Source organism: Mirounga leonina, unplaced genomic scaffold (assembly GCF_011800145.1).
Source record: "Mirounga leonina isolate KUSES-001 unplaced genomic scaffold, KU_Mleo_1.0 Mir_153, whole genome shotgun sequence".
Classification (NCBI taxonomy): Eukaryota; Metazoa; Chordata; class Mammalia; order Carnivora; family Phocidae; genus Mirounga; species Mirounga leonina.
The window spans coordinates 23798684-23807877 of record NW_023270387.1 but is presented as its reverse complement, the minus strand read 5'-3'; positions in this window follow the sequence as shown (position 1 = coordinate 23807877).

Here is a 9194-nt window from a genome sequence, read left to right as displayed (position 1 = left end):
TAGCTGGTCCTCACTAGTGATGCTGGGGCTTGGAGCAGGCAGAGTTTTCTTTCAGAAGCGACTTCTCAGGGCTGAAGAGCACAAGGCATAATGAGGTGCCTACGGAAGTCCTTCCATGCCCTGGTTCCCTTCTGGATTGGAGAGTCACCCTGGCTCCACAGAGGCTGGCCTGCGGCAATCTGCTCATCCCATGTTGCCCTCAATGGCGACTCCTGCAGTGATTTGGGGAGGAGAGGGGATTCCTGCCAAAGAGAGACTGAGGCACGGATGTTTTTAAGTGTCTTGAAATTCCACTTTACAGCACTTAGGACGCTGACCGCGAACAGACTCCTGGCTCAATAGCAGCCACCAGGAATGTCCTCTTCTCAAAGTAAGAGGACGCTGGCCTAGGGAGGAGTTTGTAACCTGTAGCTGAGCGGGGGCAAGCACCAGGTCTGTAACAGGAGGCCTTCAGAGCTGTGCGATTCTTTTCTGATGCCTCCCCTGCCTCTGTCAGCGCGGCCCTCCTGTGATCTGACCTTGACAGCAATGTTTTACGGCATCTTTCTATCTCTGATTTCTTTCTTGTCTCTCTTTCTTCTGGTCCCAGCTTTTCTATCCGCCTTCTGGAATCGCTCTGAGGTAGGCCCTTCCTGCTTCCTATGCCCTCGTTATCTTTTTCAGCCTCCAGTCCTCCACCCTTTGGCATTGGACAACCTCCTCTGGCTGCCTTCCTTCTCCCCTTGGCATATGCAGTCACCGCTGGCTCCGGGGAAGCGAAGTTTGGGATCTGGAGAGACAAGAGAAGACTGCTCAGAGCCCTGGGAAGGGAGTGGGAACCCCCCAGGAGCGCGCCCCCCTCCCCAGGCTGTCCGTGCTGACCCCTGCAGGAGGCAGGCACAGAGTTTGCACTTAGAATGGGAGACAGGGGACCTTAGTAGGGGTCAGAGATTCAGCTTCCTCCTGAACGGACCCCAAATCTCACCCCGAATTACTGTCATCTCGAGAAAGCGACTTGCCTCCTGCCAGGTCCCGTGGGCCCCTGGCCTGGGCAGCGGAGCCTGGCCCACACCCTCAGCCCGCCTGGCGCTGCGGTCCCCCCCCGCCAGCCTCCGCCCGCGCTCCACATCCCCCGGCCCCCCCGCCCCTCCTCCGCAGCGCTCCCCCCCACCATCCGCTCCTCCGCAGCGCTCCCCCCGCCCGGCCCCCCACCCCCGGCTGCGCCCTCCCCGGGTGCCGGCGGCCGGCGTACCGCGGGGCTGAGCCCGAGCCGGCTCCGGCTGTCTGCGCGCCGCGCTCCAAGGCAGCGGGGAGAATGGACGGCGTCCAGGCCGGCCGGCAACTTGAAAATAAAAATAAAACAGAGAGGAAAGAAATAAATAATAAGGAGCGCGCCAGAAAGCCAAAGAAAATACAATCGCCAGGCCCGAGCGGGCTGCGAGCCGGCAGCCGGCCCTGGGCCACGGGCCTCTGGCACCGGCGGCGGCGGGGCCTTTGTGCGCCCCGGCCACCCCCTGCGCGTTTCTGTCCTAATTGAAGAAACACAATCCCGGGGCTGCGCAGCGACGGGGCCCGCAGCCGCCGGAGGCCAGAGGGGCCGCTGGCTGCCGGCGCGGCCGCGAGCACGCCCCCCGCCCCGCAACAGGGCCCGGCTTGTTCTTTGTGCCGGCAAATATTTATTTTGGTTCAAGTGGACGCCTTTCCACAAAGACCACCTGGTTGTAATCAATAACACCTATTTTCAGATAATCTGCCGCTCTCTAGGCAGAGCCCACGGCACTCACCCAAACAGAGACCTTTTCAAAGGGCATTTTAAATGGGCTGGATTCAGACGGCTGGAGGAGGGACCCGGGGCTGGGGGTGAAGGGAGGAAGGGAGCCCCCCACCCCCCCGTGGACCTGGGTGGTCAGGCCCGAGCTGGACCCAGGCGCTGCCAGGTGGCCCTCTCCCCTGGGACCTTGATGGGGGCTGGGAGAGCTTCCAGGAATGTTTCTCAAAACAAATTAAAACCTTTCTTTGGTGGGCCAAACGTTGCTGTGGAGGTAGGCTTCTAGAAACTCTTGACAGCAGCTTCCTCTTCTGTCCCAAAGAGCATCTACTTGTCAAATCGGGGTTTGAGCGTGAAGGAGAGTCAGCCCCAGAGGAGCTGCCAGGCCTCCCATCCCTTCCCTGTAAAGTGAGCATCAAGCCAAGACCATCTCGCGGGACAGCCATTCATGCAAGAATGTGTGCTCATCACCTACCTGGGGTGGGATGGTTCAAGGTGCGGGATGCAGCCTGGAAGGAAATGGATAAAACCCTGACCTCATGGACCTTACTTACATTCCAGTGGGGAGAGACAGACAATAAACACGGAAATAGGTCAAATACTCAGAGTGAGGGTATTCCAGGGGAAAAAAAGTATGTGAAGACGCTTTGAAAACTGTAAAGTGCTTTGCGTTTCAGCTCTAAGGTGGAAACAGCTGTTTTGTTAGCTCTGAGCTTGCTGAGAGATTCAACCTGGCCCTGTCTCCTCTGTGGCAGGTGTCAAGGAGATGAGTTCCCATGGGTGGAAAACCCCAAAAGAGTCAGAAGGTGCTGTGGGCTCCATCACATTTCAGGTGGAAACAGCAGGCTTGGGTTCAAGTCCACCCACTAAGGTAATTTCAGAGCCTTGGAATCCTCGAGCACAATTGGGCTCAGTAGTACCCACCTCCTTGGGTTGCTGTAAGGATTAGATGAAAATTGATAACCTACTTCACTGAGTGTTACTTCTTCCTCCCCAAAATGCCACGTTTTCGTCTAGGTCCAGTGGTAATGTAGTATCCTGGAGTAAAATGACATTTTCAGGCTTCTCATAACAGAACTTAAGATTTCCAGGTGAAGCGTGGAAACCAAATGTGTCCTGGAAGCTGACGCTGGGGGTTGCTCTCCTAGGAGGCGCTGGGTTGGGTCCCGCAGTTGGTGTCCTCCTGACCGTGGCAGTAGGGATGGCCTCAGACAGCCAGTCTGGGTGCCTGCCATGCCTACAGCCCCATTCGGGGAAGAGCCAGGGCTGCTCTGTAACATTTGACTCTCCAGGCCACCACCCTTGCGCCCTGACCCAAGGACAGCTAAGCCGTGCACCTCATGTAAGCCTTGAGGTGCTCAGAGTGAGGTGACAATAATTAGCTTAGCAAGTAAAGAACTTGGCAGTTCTTCTCTCAAACATTTTTTTTTTTAAGGTTATTTATTTGAGAGAGAGAGGGGAGGGGAGGGGCAGAGGGAGAGGGAAAAAGAAACTTTAGCAGACTCAGCGCTGAGCACAGAGCCCGGTGAGAGCCTTGATCCCATGACCCCAAGCTCACCACCCAAGCCGAAACCAAGAGTTGGTCGCTCAAATGACTACACCACCCAGGCGCCCCTCTTAACGGGAATATGGAGAGCTTGAGGCATATGGTCGTGGAAGGACACAAGAGAAGATGTGAAGAAGGTATCTTAGTTATGGGAACTTAGAAGCATCTTCTCTTGAATTCCTGGGGCTCCAGTAGCTTTCTTGTTCCAGGCTCCATGAGGCTGTCTGCCCATTTTTGCCAGACACCCGTCACCCTCATCACCATGGGTATTTTAGAGTACTTCAGGAACCCTGAGTGAGCGCCTGTCCCTTACAACACAAAGACCTACCTTTTATTAGGTCTGTCTACATAATGCAAGGATGTTCTGTAACCATATGTGGCCAGGGTGGGGGGTGGGCCTATAATGGGCAAAGGGTATGAAAACCCCTGTAGATAAAACCATTCAAAAGAGTTGTCCTTTCTCAGTTAGTAAGGGCCGCCATGCTGTCTTCCCGAGAAATAACTTCTCATATCCTAACGCTGTTTTCTCCGTCCTTGGAGATGGCTGGAAGAGGGGAGAGGACTGATTTACTTAGTCCTTTGTGCTGGTTGGGCCTGGCTGGGGCTGAATTTATGTCACTGCTCTTCATCAAGAATGTGGCTTTGTCCCTCTGATGAGATGTCCTCAGCATTGATTGTTAGCTCTGAGCTTGCTGAGAGATTCAACTTGGGCTCAGACAACCCAGTGGGGGTTGATGGCCCAGGAAAGATTATGATAAGGAAGGGGTGAGGGACAGGAAGAAGGGTGGTGTGCTGGAATTTAGGATAATTGAATTTGCTGTGCAGCCAGCAGTTATGACCTGGGTCATCCGCTGGATCTTTGGTCGTAAATCCACTAAGACCAGGAAATTCCAGGGTTAGGCCAATCTTTCCACTTTTTCTCAGAGACGAAGATGGTTGAGGATTTAGAGAGGAATGGTTTTCACCTTCTAAAGATGCTGTGACTCTGAGTAAACTGATATTTTTGCATTTAGATAGTTAAACTTAAACGGCTTAGAAACCAGGTTATCAGTCCCTCTGGCTTTTTGTCATGGTTTCTCCCAGGAAGTCCAGCAGGACCTCCTACGTAAAGCTTGTTTGTCTATCTGCTCTGATTACCCAAAGTGCTGGAGGTGGAGTAGGCTCCCTCCAGGGACCTACTGCTTGTGAATTATGAGACCTTGTTTTGACTCCAGTTTTCTCTCCCTTGCCTTTTGGGCATTTGCTAAGGCAAAGCTGTGGAGCCATTTGTAATTAACTCTCAACAAACTGAGTAACTGATCTCCAGAAATCTACATATTTCTTCCAACCTAAGACTTAACCTAAGTGTGCATTGTATGCAAGTGATTTATATGGCATCTCCAGAGTTTTCTGGAAACCCTACAAATACTCAGGATATTCCTCTTGGAATGAACCAAACCTCCTATAGGAGGGCGCTTGCTTTTTCTAGCAGAATGCAGTTCTCCTAAGCATGAAGGGCAGCTTGGGGAAGATTATGTCTTTGGTCACCCAGCTTACCGTGGGCATGGAAATCCTTGCTCTCTGCTACTCGCTCTTCACTCCCATCTGACTGAAGTTTTCGAGGGTGGGCTGTGAGCACAAGTGGCAGGTCTAGGATTTGGTCACTGAATTGAAGCCATTTGCAGAATCGGATCCTTTGGACTGTTGTGTTTTGGATTCTGATCAGGTAATCACTGAAGTTTGTTAAAGATTCCGTGTAAAAAGAAGACTGAGAATCATCAGCAATACTCTTTTGAAGGCAGGTTTAAGCTACAATCCAATGAACTTTGCTTTTCAGAATCGGTGGCAGGTTCCTATTTCTTCCCTACAGGCCACGTTGTTCCTTTGGATAGAGAGTTGAAATTCTCCACATTTTAAAGGTCTCAAGGTGGATGTCTTATGCATATAGGTTTCCGAGTAGGCATCTGTTCTGTTGTGATTTTTTTTTTTTTTAAGATTTTATTTATTTATTTGACAGAGAGAGACACAGCGAGAGAGGGAACACAAGCAGGGGGAGTGGGAGAGGGAGAAGCAGGCTTCCCGCGGAGCAGGGAGCCCGATGCGGGGCTCGATCCCAGGACCCTGAGATCATGACCTTGAGCCGAAGGCAGACGCTTAATGACTGAGCCACCCAGGCACCCCAATTTTTTTTTTTTTTTTTAATGACAAAACTTGGAGTTACTCAGAAAACCGCTAGATAAGTAGAAGTTCCTCAAAAAGACAAAGAGCAAAGGAAGGGGGAGTTGTCAGGAAAAGCTGAGATATCTGGAAAGTATTGCTAGAATATATGTGACACTTGATTAAACATTTCTGAAAGTCAGAGCCTCGAGACAATGTAAGAACCAGTGGGGAAGGAAATGCTGCATCTTCTGGGGAAACCAGTAAATAACAGACACGGATTTTGGTAAAAGGTGCCAGCAAATTATAATAGTGCTCTGGTCTTATGCTTTAACTGTATATCTTATGTTTTTATTTTCTCTGTGTGTCTCTGGAGTTAAACAGAAAGGCATAGTGCAGACACGTCATCCTGCCTCTCAGACCTGCTGGGCGGCCAGGCTCCAACATGTTCCGCCCGGCAAGTGCAATTTGACCAACAACAGACACATGTATCAGACCCTTCTAAAAAGCGAGGCACTTGCTAGGTGCTAGGAATTAAGAAGAAAACATCAGACACAGGAGTTCCTGCCCTTCATGTCCTTCTAGTCTAATGAAGGACATAGACCTTCAAGTACAAATAGATCCTGGGTCTTAGCGCCACTGAGTAACCAAAAGTAATTAAAAAGTTGATTCCATTCTTTACCCTGGCCTCATTTATGGCATATCCCAGAGCACTGTTTTTCCACACTGGCTATCCATATCTCTACCCCCCCTTACCAATTCCAGCCTCTCCCTTGGATACCTAGCACAAGATTATTCCTTTCATTTTATGCCCATCCCCACCTAGCTCCTAGCTCCTTAGTCTCTCTGGCTAACTCCTCTCCTTTTCTCTCCTTTCTCTTACTGTTTTCCAGATACTGCATCTCAAAAGGTGCAGGTGTGTGTGTGTGTGTGTGTGTGTGTGTGTGTGAATGCAGAGACCACACATTAGTGAGATTTGGAGTCCCTTGTCCTCACCCACGGCCAAAACATACACACATTCAGTGAGATATGTGCAGTTTGAAATGTCTATTTACAGATCTTCCCTTTATCGGCTTCCCTTCCTTTCCCTCTTCCCCTTCCCTTCCTTCCCATTCATTTCCTCTCTTTCCTGAAGTATTTATTCTTGAAGCCATTCGGGGAACAGAGCAAGGTCAATAGCAGGGTGCAGTGGCCCAGGGCATCACTGGGTGAGAAGAGTGTCCTGGAGTGCAGAGTTGGTGCCCAAATGGAGGAAAGACAGTGCCCATGGGGGACTGGCGTTCGACCTGTCATGAGAGTCAGGGCTTGAGCAGATGGAGGAGGGGTGGCCTGGCCTGGAGTGTCAGAGCTTGGACAGGGTGAGGAGGACGTCCATATGGAAGCATGGGCTGGTGTAGGGTAAGGGGGGAGCCCATGTAGTGGGGTAGCTGGGATGGGAAGTGAGAGCTAGAACAGGGAAAGAAATAGGTCACTTGGGGGTGGGGGTGTAGCAGGGATAGGAGACGGGTGACAGACTGGAGAATTGATAAGTGAATGCATATATTCTGCTTAATGGAAACCATGTTTCTCATCGCCAAATAAGGGAATTACAATATGAAAGGGGAAAAACTAGGTGAACCCTCTGGTGTTAGATTGGAAAGGGATGCATCTGAGTGAACGTCAGGTTTTCAATATATGTAAATAGATAAAGAAATAAATATGGGTACCAATGTCTAATCATACGTGATGGCTAATCTTATTTGTCAACTTGACTGGGCTAAGCATTGCCCAGATAGCTGGTAAAACATCATTTCTGGGTGTGTCTGTGAGGGTGTTTCCAGGAGAGATTGGGATTTGAACAGTAGACCAGGTCAAGATCTTTCTCACCAGTGTGGGTGGGCATCATCCAGTCTGTTGAGGGCCAATCTGTCGGATAGAACAGAAAGGGGGAGGGAGGGCAAATTCTCTTTCTCTGCTTGATCTGAGACAGCTACCTTCTTCTGGCCTCAGACACTGGCACTCCTGCTTCTCAGGTTTTCAGGGTCAGACTGGGGCTTACCCCATTCCCCCACTCTCACCCCATTCTCTGGCCTCTGGACTCACTTGGATTGAATGACATCACTGGCTTTCCAGTTTCTTCATCTTGTTTCTCTGGAGAACCCTGACTAACACAGCATATGCATGTATATAGGGGTGTGTGTGTGTGTGTGTGACGTATGTGATGTAGATACATATGTTGCCTAGCTCTTTCCCCGGAAAAGGCCTGGGAACAGTGAAACTACAATAACAATGAGCATACCTAGCACCCAGATATTGGGTTCTGAGTATCATTTTCCATGAAAAAGAACCAGTGACCCTTGGAGAAACAACGGATTTCATGGTTGGGACAGGGAGCCCAAAATATGTTGCTGGAAAAATAAGGAAGTGCTCAAAGATTGGTGGGAACATATCAAAGGAAACAGAAGCCAACTTAAATGGCCTCCCACTGGGGCAAGGTCATCATCAAATTAAACAATGATAAGAACATATAGCCACAGGAGAAAATAAGAAACCATGAGTCTCTAGAGACATAAATAAATGAACACATTGAAATTTGAAGATGAATGAGATATTTACATAATTTCAAAGTACGTACCCACAAAATACTTGGTTTTTTTTTTTAAGATTTTATATATTTATTTGAGAGAGAGAGAGGATGAGAGAGAGAGAGAGAGAGAGAGCATGAGAGGGGGGAGGGTCAGAGGGAGGAGCAGACTCCCTGCTCAGCAGGGAGTCGGATGCAAGACTTGATCCTGGGACTCCAGGATCATGACCTGAGCCGAAGGCAGTCGCTTAACCAACTGAGCCACCCAGGCGCCCCACAGAATACCGTTAATTACAATGGGAAAATACCTGTACAGTGGTCAAGACTGGAAGACACCACAAAATGAACTTGATCAATAATGGGGTAAATTGAAAGCGTGTGCCACCCATAAGGTGTGTGGAGAAGGCAGGGTCACCTATAATATTGCCTAAATCTAATAATGAAGAAATACCAGACAGCTCCGAATTGAAGGCCATTCTACAAAATAACTGGCCTATAATATTCAACGTTGTCGAAGTCCTAAAAGTCAAGGAAAGACTTGGGAATGTTGCAGACCAAAGACCTGGGGCAATTAAATGCAATCGGGATTATGAACAGAATCCTTTTGCTACGAAAGACAATAGTAGGACAATTAGCTAAGAGCGAATGGTACGTAAGGGTTCCGTGGTAGTAGTCTGTCCATCTTAATTTTCTGATTTTTCATGATTGTACTACTGGATTATCCAAGACAACATTGTTGTTTTTAAGGAATTCACACTGAAGTGTTTGGCTGTGATGGGGCATCAGGTTGGCCACTTACTCTTGAGGGGCTCAATAAAAAATGTTCTTTGTAAACTCAACTTTTCTGTAAGTGTGTCGGACTGTTTCAAGCTTTTACAATTTTTTAAATTAAAATAATACATTCGTAATAGACAGAAAAATTGGGGAGTGTGATTTAACTCTATTTTATGATAACAGAGCAGAACAGAGAGCTACTTACCAAGATGATATCTTGCATTTCCACAGCTCTTTTCAACATGCAGAAGAACATTTTTACCTGTAGTATCTTACTTAACTCCCATGATAACCTTGTACAGTTAGGACTATAATCTTCATTTTACAGATGGGAAAATCAAGCTCAGATACAGTATGTTATCATGAGGAGAGTGGAAATGCCGGGCGTCACAGCCAGGTCTCTCTGACTCCGTCCCTGTTCTTTATGC